The 17,706-nt window shown below is 34.6% G+C and overlaps 1 long non-coding RNA gene across 1 annotated transcript; it reads right to left on the bottom strand.

Annotated features, from left to right (window-relative positions):
* Positions 1-12,354: 12,354 nt before the first annotated feature.
* Positions 12,355-16,445, bottom strand: LOC112617086. The gene is made up of 3 exons (XR_003117845.1): positions 16,300-16,445; positions 14,493-14,638; positions 12,355-13,718 (listed from the first exon to the last, which is right to left on the bottom strand). It is a non-coding gene; the product is annotated as an uncharacterized LOC112617086 (long non-coding RNA).
* Between the last annotated feature and the right edge of the window lie 1,261 nt (positions 16,446-17,706).

Here is a 17,706-nt window from a genome sequence, read left to right as displayed (position 1 = left end):
CATTAAATATATTTTATTCCTGATTCTAGTAAAATAGATGTTATTGAAAAATATCTTTTTAAATGCTTGATATGTTAAGTTTACAGGAAAAAAATGAACATACACCAATTGGAAAATAATTTTAAAAGTTTTTTAAAATTACTAATGCTTTTATTTTTATTAAACCCATTAAAATATAAAGCATGTAAATATTAGTTTGAAGAGTTATGAGGAAATTCTTTGTCATTGTTTTTGTAATTTTTTTCCTTGTGTTTTTTCTTTGCACTTTTACTTTCAGCAAAATAACCTCATTTTACTGTTTTCTTTCAAATTTTTAAGAAACTGATTTTTACATTGCTCTCCCATACGTAAGATGCACTTGCTTTTATTACTTTAGCAAATCTTTCATCCCAAAGTATCAAAAATTTGTTAAAAAAAGGAAAACTAAGCTGCTTTTACTTATAAACACAGACAAATACTGCTGAATAAAATAATAAAATAATAACAACAAAATTTCAACAGCATTAAAAGAATTCACAACCAAATAGCATTTTGTGTAATTATTATTCAATATTAAATTGATTAACATATGACATCAATTTTTAACAACAAAGCAGATTATTGTTTCAATACATATTAATAAGGAGCTTAATCAAAATGCAATAACTATTCCTGATTTAAAATATAAATAAAATCTAAGTAAACTGAGATCTCCACTATATGACAAAGCTTTTATTAGTAAAAAGGAGATAACATTATTTGCAGATAGTATGATTATCTTCTTTTAAAACCCGAGATACTTTTTTGACAATAATTAACATGAATAACAACACAGGCAAGTGGTCAGTTGCACCAGTAAATGCAATCACCCTCTGTGTATATCTTTGCAAGTTTTTGGTTATGTAAACTATGGACTTAATGCTCAGTTTCACTATTCAAGTAAAACGCTACTTGTACAAGATCAAGTTAACTATTCCTATTATGCTTTACATCAGTTTGAGGTCTGCTGTCATCTACTGTACTGTATTAGTCCATTTTCACACTGCCAATAAAGACATACCTGAGACTGGGCAATTTACAAAAGAAAGGTTTAAGAGTTCCATGTGGCTGGGGAGGCCTCACAATCATGGTGGAAGGTGAAAGGCACATCTCACATGGCAGCAGACAAGAGAAGAGAACTTGTGCAGGGAAGCTCCCATTTATAAATCCATCAGATCTCATGAGACTTATTCACTATCATGAAAACAGTAAGGAAAAGACCTGTCCCACATTTCAATTACCTCCCACTGGTCCCTCTCACAATGTGTGGGAATTTGGGGAGTTACAACTTAAGATGAGATTTGGGTGGGGACACAGCAAAACTATATCATGTACTTACATCAAAATAGAGTTTTTCTCTTTCATAATATTTATACTTCATTAGTGTAAAAATGGCTTTCGAATTACCAATAAAATGACAGATACCAATATGTACTTGATTCTTTAGGAATTATATATATTTTATTAATTTAATCTAAATGTCAACTCTTTCCTCTTAAATTGCATAGAATTGACACAAACTCCATCCTCATTTGGGGGAAATCCAATGTTTTCTCCAGGATGTCTGCAGATGCCAAGGTAATGATGTAATTTAGTCACGTCTGCCCATTCTGTGTCCCTTGGTCTTCTCTCTTTCCTCTTACCACTATCCTATTTTTCCCTTTATTTGGCTTTCCCCAAGCCCAATTCTCTGTTCATTTCTGATGTTAAAGCATTTGGCAGCTCTCCCACAGTCTCTTTCTTTCCCCTTTAAATTTTTACAGCCAAAAAGCTTAACTCTGCTTCTCTAAACAAACAAGCAAACAATTCCCTTCCCTAAGGAGAATTCCTGTGTCTCCTGCAGTCAGTTTACCCATTACAGTGCGTAGTTAAATCTGCATATTATCAATACTATCAACTTATAAAACAGTTTTTCATAGAGGTTAAAAACCCATTAAATGGCTTTGGGCCTGTCTAGAACTACTCCCTCATCAGCTGTGTTGGCCACTAAAGAGCCAGTCTCCTCTTCAAGCTTCAAGTTCCTCATCTATGGAAGCCAGTCTCCTCTTCAAGCTTCAAGTTCCTCATCTATGGAAGATAAACCATAGAAGAATCAATTTCATGGGTTATTGTGAAGCTTATATGAGGTGATTATTTAAAAATATTTACCAAAGTGCTTGGCCCATATTCGACCTCAAATTAATTATTTTTATTAATAGTATTTTTGCTAGTTTGATGCTTAAGCTTACTTTTTACTTAATAGAAGCATTACATCTTTATAAATAATTATAACACTGAATAGTTACAAGTATACATATAGGAATACATAAGTGCACTTTAAAAATCAATATTTTTATTTTATGAGATCAAAAAGTAACCATAAAATTAGAATAAAATACCACGCTTGCACACTTGCAATAACAAAAATATTAACTAAGATAATCCTAGCAACAAAAGTGTAGGGTACATGGAGGAAGATTCAGGGAAACAGCCAACTTGGGCTGTTTCTCAATAAGGAAACAACATTGCCCAGATAGCCAATCACCCACAATAGATTCATAGTTCTAAAGTAATTCTCATAAAATACCAATAGGTTTCTTTTTTCTTCCCCCTCCACATGTAATTACTCAATGAGTTCCCCTTGCCCACCCTAGACAAAGCCAATTTATCAAGACCGGGGAATTGCAATAGAGAAAGGCTAATTCACACAGAACCAGCTGTGCAGGAGACCAGACTTTTACTATTACTCAAATCAATCTCCCCAACCATTCAGGGATCAGACATTTTAAGGGAAATTTGGTGGAGGTAAGACAGACAGGTGAGAAGGGCTCCAGCTGGCCTGTGCACTGGGAGAAATGCACACTGGGGTGGAGCCACAGAAGTCTGCCAGATTTGCAGTGGGGAGGAGCCTGGCCCCATCTTCTTCCTGTGTGGAAACTAGGATTCAATCTTAATCCCATGGGCAGAAAGCATACTCTCTCAATTCGCTGAGTCTATGTTTCCCCCCTTTTGTTTTCCTTTTTGCCCAATATATTCCATTTTTTCTCACTCTTCAAATCGTCTGTGAGCCTAAATATTCATGGCTCTGTGAAAAGGACCACATTTTTAGGTGAACTAAGGAAAAGTCCCACAGCAGTTGGGGGAAGGCCAGTGAGTCAAGAGTGCTGATCAGTTGGGTCAGAGATAAAATCATAGGGAGTTGAAACTGTCCTCTTGCGCTGAGTCAGTTCCTGGATTGCAGGGCCACAAGATCAGATGAGCCAGTTAATCCATCTGGGTGGTGCCAGTTGATCCATCAAGTTCAGGATCTGCAAAATATGTCAAGCACTGATCTTAGGAGCAATTTAGGGAGGGTCAGAATCTTGTAGCCTCCAGCTGCATGATTCCTAAATCATAATTTCTAATCTTGTGACTAATTTGTCAGTCCCACAAAAGCATGTTAGTCCCCAGGCAAGAAGGAGATTTGTTATGGGAAAGGGCTGTTATCATCTTTGTTTTAAACTTAAGCTAAGTTTCTCCCAAAGTTAGTTCAGCCTATGCTCAGGAATGAACAAGGACAGCTTGGAGGTTAGAAGTACGATGGAGTTGGTTAGGTCAGTGAATACCTTTCACTGTCTCAGTTATAATTTTGCAATGGCAGTTTCACCCACACCCTAGTCTCTCTTTTTTTAAACTTCAGAAAATTATTCTAAATTTCATCTCAAAGTTTAAAGGTTAATATACATAAAAACTGCCGGGCGCGGTGGCTCAAGCCTGTAATCCCAGCACTTTGGGAGGCCGAGGCGGGCGGATCACGAGGTCAGGAGATCGAGACCATCCTGGCTAACACGGTGAAACCCCGTCTCTACTAAAAATACAAAAAACTAGCCGGGCGTGGTGGCGGGCGCCTGTAGTCCCAGCTACTCGGAGGCTGAGGCAGGAGAATGGCCTGAACCTGGGAGGCGGAGCTTGCAGTGAGCCGAGATCGCGCCACTGCACTCCAGCCTGGGTGACACAGCGCGAGACTCCGTCTCAAAAAAAAAAAAAAAAAAAAAAAAATATACATAAAAACTTTTTAAAATATTGTCTTCTTCTTGAGAATGACTTGTTGACCATTAGGAGGCATTAGTTTTTCTGTGATACATATTTAGGAAATAAAGATGCTCATAACTAATAACCTTACTTTCCTTTTGTCAGTGAACCCAGAATTCCTAAGTATGTTTTTGTTTAAGACAATGAAGAGAAACAAGATAGGATTCTGTCAGAGTTCATGGCACAATTTGTCTACCTAACTTCTTCCCTAAGAGGGTTTTCTTTTTCCTCTCTCACCTTCCTAATAAGGAATATTAAAATCCTGAAGTTTTAAAAAAGACAACGTGTCTTAGTATTGGCGTCCTTCTATGGTGGAATATCTCTAGGCTGGAGAAATGTATTCTATTCAAATTCCGGCCCTCTTTTATTTTGGCATCAAAAAGCGTTTGTGTTTTCCGCAGCAAAAATGAAAACTGATAGGACCACATTTTTACTGTTTTCTTCTACTAGACAGAGGGTTCACTCTTGAGGGCACACATATTTTTTTTTTTCCTTCCAAGGATGCCATTTTATTTTTTAATAAACACGAAGTGATGTTTTCTGAGAGGAGAAAGACATGGCCTCAGAGAATTCTAATGCTGACCAGGTTGTTTATCTTCTAACCGAAAATGTATTTCTTGTTTGCTGCATCTTCAGTCAACTTGTGGTCTAAGTTTGAGAGAGAGAGAGAATTAATTAAGGAAGAAGATGGGAAATTACAGGAAGGAAAGTGTCTTGGGTCATCAGTTCTTAACAGCCATCTTTTCTGCCATTCAGAAATCATAAAGCAAATAATTTAAAATTGGCAAACAATGCCAATCTTTCTAAAAGCTTATTATGTTACAAAGAAAATCAACCTATATATGAATAAATAGAGTTAAAGAAGAAAACTCAACCTGAATTAGTTTTCTACCTCTGTCTTTATCGTCTTTATCATCTCCTAACATTGGACTACTTTAACTAAACTTCCTTGAAAATTCATTCTCTTTGATTCTCTGACCTAAGTAAAGTGACTTGGGGATGACCTCTTTTTATCCTGCCTTCTTGTAAATGTAGCTGTTTCCTAAAGTTTTGCCCTTAAAACTCTTCTCTTCCCTTTCTGCACTCTTCTATTCAAAAAACACAATCATCCCTGTTGGCTCAATTATCACACTTAAGGAAATTTACTCCTAGATCTGTCTCTTCATTCCTGATTCCAATTCCCTAGTTGCAATAACAAACTCAACATTTATGTGTTGTTTTATATCTATACTGTTTTCCAGTTTCTTAACTCAAAAAGTCGGATTCGTATTTTTTATCCTTTTTTTACCCTCAATTTTATAACTAGTTCCCAAATCTCAATGCTTTTTGCATTGTACATTCCTCTTTCCATTCTTATCCCCACCACCCAGTTTGAACCTTTTTTACTCCCTACGTTGGCTGCCAGGATCACTGCTCATGTCTTGCCCTTCCCCACTAGTATTTATCCATCCTACACACTGTGGTCAGATTAGTTTACTGAAAGCATTACTGAGATCCACTCCTCCTAAAGAAATCACAATCTCCACTTTAAGATCCATTTGAAATTCTACTTCCTCCATGGCATTTTTCCTCTGTATACACACTGTAATATCTTTATAATACCTTCCTTCTTTTACACCCCATAATATTGAGTGTGTTTTATGTCAGTTGCCTTACCCCAGAGCTATTTTTGTGACAAAGCACACAGAAAAAGGGAAATTCAGAACTTTTCAAAAAACCAGTATCACAAAAATGAATCTAGGTCTCTCAATATTATATTTTGCATCCTTTGTTTATGTGAACTTTCAGAGTATTAATTTGATAACTGTTTTACAGCATTCTATGAATTCTTCATTCACTTGAGTTAGACATTAAGACTGAACTCTCTTAATTACTCAAAAAGTATGATATAAAGGAAGATTGACACCCTTCTAGAAAATGGTAATTTGGTACAAAAAAATGTTACTAGAAAGAGTGAGAGAAGACATGGAATGCAATCTGTATGTACTATTACAGTTTTGTGAACTTTGAATTGAATTTCTGAAATAAAGCAGCTCACTTTTGCATTATCTGGAACCTGTCCAGAATGAAATCTCAACGACCTGTGATTCCTCAAGGCCACACAAAAGCCCAGCTCTAATGATGAACAATCACCTCCATTCTTCCTGTTTCTTACCGTCACTGATGACTTTTTAAATGGCTGCAAAAGTCACAGTTACCCAACTCTCAGAGAAAAAAAATGTACTGCTAAAATCAAGGGTGTAGCTAGCTCATTTATACAGATTAAAAATATCAATATTCTTTACCACTATTTTTCATTTTGCCCTATAAATGTAGCATCACCCAAAAGCTAGCAGCCCAAGAAAATTACATCATTTTTTAGTTTGTTCATGGTACAAAATTGTTCTCATATGGCTGGCAATCTGAAAGATGGTTTATATTTAAAAAGAACTTCAACCAAAAATTAGCACATTTGGAGTTCATGTGACCATGGTCATGATGTTGAACAGCTCTCTTGACCTTATTCCCCACCTTTTGTTATTCCTAAGAAGAAAGAAGTATGTTAACTTAGTTAAATATTCAAATTAAATATCTTAAGTTGAAAATACTTAGGTATGACTGGAAGAAAGAGGAGATTGAGTAGAAGGAAGAGATTACTTATAACTAAATTTTTGTATACACAGTATCAAAAACAAAATTAAGTAATGTCAAACCCAGTGACTGCATGCTTCATAAAAACAGTGCTACCTCTCTTCACTTTAGTGAAAGAAGCTTCCTCAGTTACTTAAATGATTGGAGGCAAAAATTTTATGGCAAAGAGAAGCTTTCAGCTGGAGGTATAAATTCTTTAGATTTTTAGAACACACAAAAGTCTGAAGTAATCTAGAATAAACCAAAGCAGCATTTCTCAAATTCTTTTCTATAGTTTGTTTGTTAATAAGATCTCTTAAACTTTTGGAAATCCCAAATAACCCTGTCAAAAATTTGAATATTTAACTCACCCCACAGATGAATATTTTTGAAAATATTTATAATTAATAGAATGATCGGACTTTTGCTACATGATCCATAAGGTAACATCAGACTTAAGTCCTAGAACATTTACTTAAAGTAATAAAGTTGAACTGAACTTCACTCCTAGTAGAATTATTGCTTAAAAATAAGAAATACCTCTCCTCCTTTTTGCTGTCTTCTAAAACCCACTCTTAAAGCCACTTTGCTTTGTTAACTTTCATAGCATGTATTCTCACTACAGCCTTCAACACCTGAAAAATTAGTGGAAGAATTTGACTGATTATAGAAGCTGTTTTCCTTGTTCCACGGCTTGTTCTAAAAGGGATACTCAGCAGAACTTGCATTTTTTTTCTTTCATTTTGTGCTGTCTGCATGAGTAATTACCTCCCTGATTTCTGAGATGCAATTGAGTAGCTTCCACATTAGAAAAATCCAAAGATTGATAGAGCCATCTCTCCTAAAGGATTAGACTGCTGCTGTAATTCCACGGAGTAGGTCATTCAAATAGCAACACACTACAAAGTTTAATTTATCTGGTTTTTAAAAGCTAGATATTGTTACCAATTCAAGCGACACTGGAAAGGTCTCATAGGTCTTTTATATAGGTGATGATCTTTTATATTCCCCTGCAGCATTGCTTCCTGCCCTCATGGAATGTGTCATCCCAGGAGATGACCAAGGTTGAGTTCACTATTTTGAAAATAAAGCATATGACAATTAATTTATTCATCTGTTAATGATAATTTCTGAATATCTGTGCTGATAACTTCAGAGCAAGCTGAAATCAACTGTGCAAACTTCTTTGCAGTATTTGAATTATGAAGAAGCCTTACAACCTGCTTTAATAATGAAGAATTACTTCTTTTAAACAGGTGTCATTGAAGGGGGTAGGCTGTCGTGGCAAAATAGCATAGACTGGTGGAATAAAGAACAGAAATTTATTTCTCACAGTTCTGAGGGCTGGATATCTGAGATCAGGGTGCCAGTATAGTCAAGTTCTGGTGAGGGCTCTCTTCCTGGGTTGCAAATGGCTGCCTTCTCACTTTGTATTCACAAGGTAGGGGGAGAGAAAGCTATCTCTGGTGCGTCTTCCTCTTTTATAAAGACACTACTTCTAGCAAATCAGAGATCCCTGTCTTTATAACCTCATTTAATCTTAATCACTTCCTTAAGGGTCCAATCTTCAATACAGTTATACAGGGGGTTAGAGCTTCAATATACGAATTTTGGAGGGACAAAATCCAGTCCATAACATGGTTTGAAGAAAAATAAACAGCCAATGAGAATTCACACATTTATATGCATAAAATCTGTGCAATTCCCAATTCATGTTATGTGTGAAATCTGGGCTTGGGCTCTGGTTCTTTTCTTTCTTTCTTTTTCTTTCTTTTTTAAACTAATCAGTCTGGTGGTCCCCTGTATCAGGCAGGGTATCTGGCATGTGTACCACAGAGATTGCAAAAACCATTACAAATAAAATTATTTGAGCTAGCCAAAGAAAACTGAATCAAGTTTTGTTTATTCCCTCATACTTTTCGAGTTAGCTTATTTATTATGTTTACAAGCTTATTTAATTTGTTGCAGATGTTCAGTGGACAGTTTTGTAAGCATTCACCGTTAGAATACTTTTTCATAAAATCCATTTTCCAAATGTCTCAATAATGACAAAAGACCCCCTAACAGAATATTAATCCAGGAAATTCATCTAAACATCACAACTGTAATCATAAGTGGTATAAGCTGTAGTTGCTGTCTGATCAATTTTGGCTCAGTGTAATGTTGCTGGAATGATTGTTTTTGACTCAATTTTTTTCTCTTTAAATAAAAGTAAACACCAAAGTGAAGAGGATATAGAAAGAAATGGTGGCCTTTTAAACTAAATTACCAATAAAAGCAGTGAGTTTAATTCTCAGATAATCTTATAAAAATGGGCTATTTTCTAGCAGCAGTATTGAAAATAGACTCATACTTTCTTGATAAAATGACTGTTTTTTCATTTAAATATATTTTTACTCTATTTACGTAGTTGGGTACATTTGTTTAAAAAAGTTTTCTGTTATTTATTCTTGGCTTTTAAAACTAGTTCTGTTCCATAGTCAGTTTAACTGAGAAGCAAGATCTTTGTAAGTTCGCTGCACATTTAATTAATAGAAATCCAACCTCCCAAGACAAACCACAGATGCTGTACATATTTAGCAGGGTCTTCTAACCAGCTGCACTAATCTGGGCTGTAACACTACCCTGTAGCTAAACATCTGGACAGAGCTAGAAAACAGAATAATAAATAGTTTTAGATTTCTTTCAGACAGATGCCTACAGGTGACATCACAAAACATAAACATGGAAATAGAAACAGAAATATTTGTTGCCTGATATAGCATTACCACTTGAAAGACAGGTCATGCAAATTTCTCAATACTGCCCTCAACAAATTTGACTTAAAACAACACCATTTTCCATTTTATAACTAGCTGTCAGATTGCATAGTATAAAATCTTAGAGTTCAAACAGAGATGAGGTAGTACAGTAAAATTGTACCATATCTTGAAAAAGCTAAAGCACTGTCTCTCTTATGATTTAGTACTTATGTTAGGAATAAATTTAACTTCCCTAGAGAGCATCATGTCAAAAAAATGCTCTTATATCCTAACCCTTCCCACTTTGTTAGGACACCATTGAATTCACCATAAGATTGGTGAGAACTGATTGGTTACTTTTAAAGCTTCTATCAGAGGGGCAGATTTTTCTAACTGTACAGAATTTAATAGAGTAGTTCACATTATTTGTTTTCATTTTAACACAGTTGGGAGTTGAAAGGGCTTCTATACCAGTTGCTTTGAGTATCATGCTTCCAGAGTAGCCAAACAACTTCTCCTTGTTTTCAGGGTAGATTTAAACATATTTTGATGAACAGAGAAATAATAAAGAATGTCTTGTTCCTAATGGCAAATTTTCATTGTAATAGATAGAAATTCAAACTATAGTTATACAATAGACACATTCCTTCTAGAAAGGGATTAATTGTAAATATATGTCCCTTTCTCAGATTGGAAATCAAGAACTATCATATTCAAATAATTTGAGCCTAAAATAAACATAGCCAATGCATACAGGATAGGTTATTTGAAAACTTTAGTTTGATTCTGCAGGAACACTATATATTAAGAAACTAGTTCTTATCCCCCTGGGAACTCATAGTTCATTAACTAAGGTCTCCATGTAATCCTAGATAAAATCCTAGATAAAATGTGATAAAATCCTAGATAAAATTAAAAAATTTATTTTTTTATTCAAATTTGTCATTCAGTAATTTGGAATAAACATTCCCAGTTCAGAGTTTGTTTTTATCCTCTCAATGTTATTTCAAACATATCTAGAAAGTCAGCTTTAAAAGCTTTCTTAGGAATGCATACTTAGATATCAACATTCGTGGAGGACAGTATTATTCTCTTAGGTTCTTAGACCTAGGTTTTTTTTTTTTCTATCATATCTTTTAGAAGACTTAATTGCCTCTATATTCCAATAAAAAGGTTGTCTTCATATGAAAAAAAATTAGAGGTTTTTGAATGTTTTTTATCCTTTCTATTGTAGGAGAAAGTACTCAAATACATGCTGTTAAGAATTCACATCATTGCTGTAGCTGAAAAAAAAAACAGAAGTTTACCATTTGACGATGAGAGAGGAAAGAATACCCGGAAAACTGGTAGTTCACTGAACATCATTTTCACTGTAATAAAAAGGTAAGTAAGTTTCATAAAGTGTGTTTAGAATGGTATCAAATTAGGAAAAAGGATTTTCTCATTCTAACGTTCAGTGTCTGCATTGAAAGACAGCCCAGGGTTTGGGGAGTAGAAGAATTCTAGAGACACTTCGTTAGAGGATAAAGTCATATCTAGACAAGAACCAATAAATTAAAATATAATAGGATATAATTGTATGAAAATAGAAGGATAAATAAGCTGAACATAAAGACATGGATTAAGAAACTAACTTTTATTTACTTCATTTATAAACACATTTATGTGTATTTGTATATAATTACATAGCTAGAAAGATAGGTAGATTAATAGTTATATAAAGATATCTATCTATATTCACAAATCTATGCATATATTTTTTCCAGGAGCAAAAGTCTAATATTTGATAGAATATTTCCTCCAGATAGCAAGAAAAAATCCTACTTATACAAGTGTAATACTTTGTTATTATTTTACATTTATCACAAAATGCCTCCTTGTAAGTATATTATGTAGCATACTCCCCAAACTTTTGCTAAGACAACAATATGTGGGAACAATTATCTTGTCAATTTACTCTGTATAACATACTTGACTCAAATTATTATTTGGAAACTATTCAGCCCAGATAACAATGCATGTGGGGTATCCTCAACAACGTATTTATATATTTTTAAAACAATTAATTGGAAAAGATTGATATCAAAATTGTGGAGTAAGAGTTATACATAGTACAATCAAAATATTATATATTATATATATACATATATACTACAGGTGCATGTATATAATATGCATATGTAATATATATGCACAACACACATATGCATTGTGTGCATGTACTTATATTTTATGTATAGCTATGTAGTATATATGCCTAAATAGTATATTTTAAAATAATATATTTTCTATGTAAAATATAAGTATATATATTGATATGTAACAGGATGGATTAGGCAAATCCAAGGGATCATCAAACGTGCACAAGTCAAGGGTGAGTATCCCCCACTGAGTAACTTCTCTGATTGCTATGCTGCTCCTTGAACACATCAGGTATGTTGCCACCTTGAGCCCCTGGATTTAGCTGCTCTCTCCCTGTGGAATGTTCTTTCCCCATACAGATGCACATCTTTCTCCATTAACTCTTTCAAATCTCATTCAGGTTTCAACTTTTCAACTTGCCATGAGAATTTCCCTGACCCCCTCTTCAGAATTGCTCTTCTACACCCCTAGTCCCTATATATCTTGTCCCCTTAGTTGCTCTAGGTTTGATTGTTGTGGTGGTGTGGTTGTTTTGTGACTGTGATTGTAAACTACTTATTACTTTTGTTATAAGTGGTTTAAATTAAATATAACAACAACAATCTTTGTAGTATTATAATAACCATTCATTGTAACTAATAGTTGTAGTTACAACCAATAGTTACTGGGATTCTGCCAATGAAAATAGGACACCTTCCTGGCCTGAGGCTGTGGGGATTTAAGACATAGAGATGGCATATACTAACTTATAAAATGTAAATTCACTGAATTTTTTGGATAAAAAAATAACACCTCACATTTTGACAGCACTTTATTCCATTGGATCATCACAAAATGGAGTTAAGAAAGATATCATCAGTCTTCATTTTTCAGATGAGGAAACGGAATTTAAACAAATTAAGCTTTTCAAGGTCAAATCTCTAGTAAACGAAAGAACTAGGACTATAATATGTCTCTGGCTTTTAATCTAATGCTGTTTTTTCTAAATCATTCTGCTACCCTTACATCAAAGCCCAGGTCACAGCAACTCTGATTTACTGAGGTACCGATACCAAATTGAGGGCAACCAGAAGCACCACTCATTCCAATTCATTTCCAGTTTGTACTATTCTTTTTCCCCCCTAGCTTCAAATTTCATCATTCTCTCCAATAACAGTAATAACCAAGATTTATTGGGGACCTACTCTTGACCATCATTATACTAGTTTTACATCGCACTGTTTCATTTATATCCCATAGTAAAGGAACTCAAGAAGAAGAATTGACAGAGAGAAAAAGAAAGAGAATGAGATTGTGTTTACTCAATCTTCTTCCAGGAATTCTAATAAATCAATTGACTGACTAGGTTTCAATCATTCACATTTTTATTCTTTCTAAATGTATCCAAGATGTAAAGATATCTGCTATCTAATAGGAAAGATGGAAATCATTCTCTCTGTTTGCACTCAGAACAGAATTTCTTAAGCCTAACAGAAAAGAAAGTACATCATTCATGTCCCTTATTTCATAGGACCTCTTAAAGTCCCAGGAGAATGTTCTGTTCATTAAGCAGTAAGCCTGGGGTTATTGGCAAAATTTCACTAAATCCTTCCACATCACTTACTGCTGGCATGGATTTCTGTGCAAGAGAGCACATATTCTCCATCCTGGTGAAATGCCTTGTACTGGCTAAAGTGCAAACCAAATTTCCTAAATCTTAACTCCTGAGGGGAGTGCCTCTCCTCATCTTATCACCTATAACCCTACACTCAATTTCCTGGTCCAACCCCCTGCTAGATCTGGTTCATAAGAGATTAAGGAGAGGATTGAATAGAGGCATGCTGATCTCCAAAGGAACTGAATTTACTTCCTGCACACTAAAATCTTACTGTCATGCTTTATTTTCTGAAGGGATTTTTCCTCCAACACCCTTAAATGAGATTGGGAACCCCTTCTCCAGAAACTGAAAACTTGCTTTTAGCCTGTTAATTCTCAAGTCACCGGAAAACCTGGTTACATTACCTGAAACAAGCCGAAGGGTATCACCAGCTTCATCTTAACTAGGTGGAATGATCACCAGAGATACCTGATCCAGAAGGTATTCCAATCGTCTCTCCCCAGAATGTGGCACGTGGGAGGGGCAGTGCTTCTCAGAATCCTCGTGCTCATAAAAAGGAACTGGATACAGAAAAGAAACTAATTAAACAAAACAAAAACAAACAAGGCAACAAGGGCAAACACACTGTAATAAAAGATAACAAACACGTGTTTTTTTTTAATGCATGGGTTCAAGGATTTTTAATGCATAGATTTAGAAATTAAGGATAATTGATTCTAAAAGGCACTTTTTTCAATTTAACATCTCTAAAATCAGAATCATAGTGGTACAAAAAATAAGCTGCATTTTACAATGAAATAATTTATGTTGTTATGCTCTTATAAATAAGAAAAATAACAGTTGTCCAATATCTTACCAAATTATTTTGAGGTTACTTTCAGCACATAAAGAAAATTTCAAATATCTTACCTATCAGACATTGACTCAGAAAAATAAAAACGGAATCTGGTTTAGGAAAAATAATTTTTATGCTAAAATTGTAATAAGTAAACTGAAGGCATTAGAACAGGAAGCAAAACCCTGGGGAGGTAATTAATGATTTAAAGTTTCTAGTCTGACTGGAAGCATTAATTCCACACACTGAAGCATAAAAATTATGTTTATGCTTATGATATCATATCAGAAAATAATAAATGTATGAAAGTTATGTTTTATAAACATTTTAGATAAAATGTAAATATTACAATATAATTTTCCATAGAATTCTTATCTTAAGAAGTTGAATAGAGGTCAGCTTAAACCCCTTTGATGAAAAATCTTTGGATAAACCAAAATTCCTTTTTCTATTAAAATGTCACCAATACCAATATTACTAGATCGTGTACAATACCTACTGTATTATGTATTCTGACCCAGGCATCCGTCTTAAGGAACATGCTTATGGGGACAATCTCCGCTAGAGGCCAGCAAGACAATTTTAAGAGACTCCAAGTTACTCTGAGGATGTGGTATATTTGTCAGTAGACTCAGACTCAGGAATCTGCACAATGGATAAATATGTAGGATTTATTAACATATTCAATTTTTAAAGTACAGTCAATCCATTTAACAGTAAAGGACTAAAAGTAGAATTAGATGATAGAGGAAATGTGGAGAAGGTATAGCTGGTTGAACAGTGGTCTCCAAAAAAATATGCCAAGTCCTAACACTGGCACTAAATGTGACCTTACTTGTAAATAGATGTCTTTGCAGATGTAATTAGATTAAAGATTCCCAAATGAGATCATCCTGGAATTAGGGTGGGCTCTCAACCCAATGCCTGGTTTCCTTAAAAAGAAGAGAGAGATTTAACAGACAGACACACAAAGAAGAAGTCCACGTGAAGAAAGAGGTAGAAAGAGGTCGGAATGGTGCAGCTACAAGTCAAAGAATGCCAAGGATTGCCTGCTGCCACCAGAAGTCAGGAAAGAGGCATGGAACAGACTCTTCTGCGGTGCCTTTAGAGAAAAAAAAAAAAAAAAAATCCCTAACACTTTGATTTCAAAAATCTCGCTTCCAAAACTGTGAAAAAGGAATTAATTTCTGTTGTAGTAAGACACCAAGTGTGTGGTAATAGGTTACAAAAACTCCAGGAAACAAACAGAGGAGTTGAGAGTAAAACTGCAGAGAGAGGACAAAATAGGGAGAGAAACAAAGTATTATGCAAATGAGATGAGATGGTAGACTATTCCATTACTCACCCTAGAAATATAAGAAGTGCTAAAGGTAAGTAGGTAGCTTTAGCACTGGCTGCATTATTTATGATAAAATAAGACTTTGTCAGGTGCCATCATATGATCTGCCCTTCAGTTTCCATTTCCAAAACAATTGGAAGTATAGCAGAAAGATTAAGCATATGGATACTGAAGGCTAAACTGCCTAGTTTCACATCCTCCTCCATTTCATAGCTTGTGTTTTGTATTTGTGTGTTTGTTTCATCTGTAAAATGGTGATGATGATAAGACATATCTCAGAGTTTTTGAAAGGATTAGATGAGTTAATATACATAAAGTACTTAAAACACCATACGATCTATATGTGTTTACTTTTATTATTCAAGGTATCGTTGCCATCAAAGTTTGTGAATTCTCTAATTTTAACTCAACAGTGTTACAGGTCTAATGCCCAGATTTAATTTTTGAAGTGAGCAAATCATATTACATTACAAAAAGGATGAAAATAAGAGTGGGAACTCCAAAAAGGAGTTCAGGAGATAGTGAGAGAATACAGAATTGAATCGGGGCTCTGTTGAAGATGCTGACTTCTCTGCTGTGCTCTACAAAACAAGATACCAGCTAAGGCGGCACTAAGAAGGGCCTCCAGAAGGAAGGTGGGGCACTGTAGGGCCATATGGTCACTTCACAGGTCCATGGACCCGCTTCTATAAAAAACATCCTCTCCTCCTATACTTTGTCTCTCTGCATCTGTAGTTTGAGATTATATTTATTATTTTTTTTTCTATTTAGTTTTCTCATTGCTCCCTTTGTTGAACTCTCATTTTGATCCAGTTTCTTTATCTTCTCCTGACTTTTAATTTCTTATTTTGTATTTTCCTTTGGTCATCATCAATATTATTTATATTGTGTTCACTTGGAAACTGAATGGTGATTTTATCCCTCATCCTCTTAGATTGTTTAGAAGTAAATCTTATGTATCACATACACACATATTATACTCTTGCCCTCGCTTGCACCTTATGATGAAAATCTTCCCCGATTTTTCAGTGTCTTCTTCACTCTTCCCTGATCTTTCTAAGTATCTTCTTTCATCCCTGCATTATATAAGAAGACCATTCTCATTCACTGAAACAAGAAGCATTTTACCGCATTTTAAAATATTGCATGGCTTGATAAATATCCCAAAGGGAGTACCATTTTTCTAGCAGTTTAATTCTTTTGAAAGTGTCAACTACAGTATACTGAAGTGTTAATGTTAAAAGAGGCCTTTAAAAAATCTTTTAAAAGCATTTTGCACAAGTGTAATGGAGTCCAAGTTAATTTTTTCATTAAACATTCATGAAAAAGAAAATGTGGAAGAGCTCAACCTTTTTCACATGAAACTAAGATTTAAATAATCCAAAGTGATAATTAAATGTGGGTATTAAATAAATTGTAATGTAGTAGCAAATTTTTAAGTAAATTCTATTTTTTTCTCTACCAGATATCCCCCACAATTTCCACCCATCATCTCTTACCTTATGATAATATATAGGTAATACTATAATCATTTTCTTAAAAATATTGAGCCGTGTTTACAGCTTTAACTAAAGTTAGTCATATGAGCTAACAGGATCTCTAAGACTCTGATATTTTGTGATGATGTAAATTTTGCATTAAGGCTTTCTCCTTGGTTCAAAATCTAACTATAGGACCACTGCAAGTGTTTAGTAAATCATCATCCAGCTTTTTAATATAGTCTAACTTTTCATAAATATCACAGAATATTTGGAATAGGGGAAAGAAGGTAAGAAAAGAAAGGGAAGGGGAAGAAACAAAAACCAAGTTGCATTTATTTTTACTTTGTGATCTAGCACAGTAATTATTTTGCCTACCTGTTGGAGGTGGACAGAGCTGAAACAATTTTTTTTAATTTTGTTCATATTTAAGAAAGTGTATAAATTTAACCTTAGAAGAGGAACTTCTGTTTGAGGTCTGGAGGTATATGCGACATCTGGGTCCCACGGCAAGAGAGCAAGACTACACCACAGTTCTGTTTTCCCTGGGTTTGGAAAAAAAACAGCTGCTTCTGTGGCCATTCAAACCTGCTGCCATTTTGAGTAGTCTTCTTCCACACCTCCCTGAATTTCAAGCTCCTTGGAAAATGGTGCTTGCCATCTATACCTATGTAACAAACCTGCACGTTCCACACATGTATCCCAGAACTTAAAGTTAAATTTAAAAAAAAGAAAGAAAAGAAAACTGAAAAAACGAGAAAATGCTGTTTGCTTTATGAGGCATATCAGTTGTGTCTCTATGATCAAAATTCTGTTAAATCTCAAGGGGCAAAAAGCAGTGAGGCTCTGGGAAAGTTAATGTACCTCTTTCTCCTTGTAGAGCCTCCTCTTTCTTA

This window comes from Theropithecus gelada, unplaced genomic scaffold (genome assembly GCF_003255815.1).
Source record: "Theropithecus gelada isolate Dixy unplaced genomic scaffold, Tgel_1.0 HiC_scaffold_15876, whole genome shotgun sequence".
Classification (NCBI taxonomy): domain Eukaryota; kingdom Metazoa; phylum Chordata; class Mammalia; order Primates; family Cercopithecidae; genus Theropithecus; species Theropithecus gelada.
This window is presented reverse-complemented; position numbering and strand designations above follow the sequence as displayed.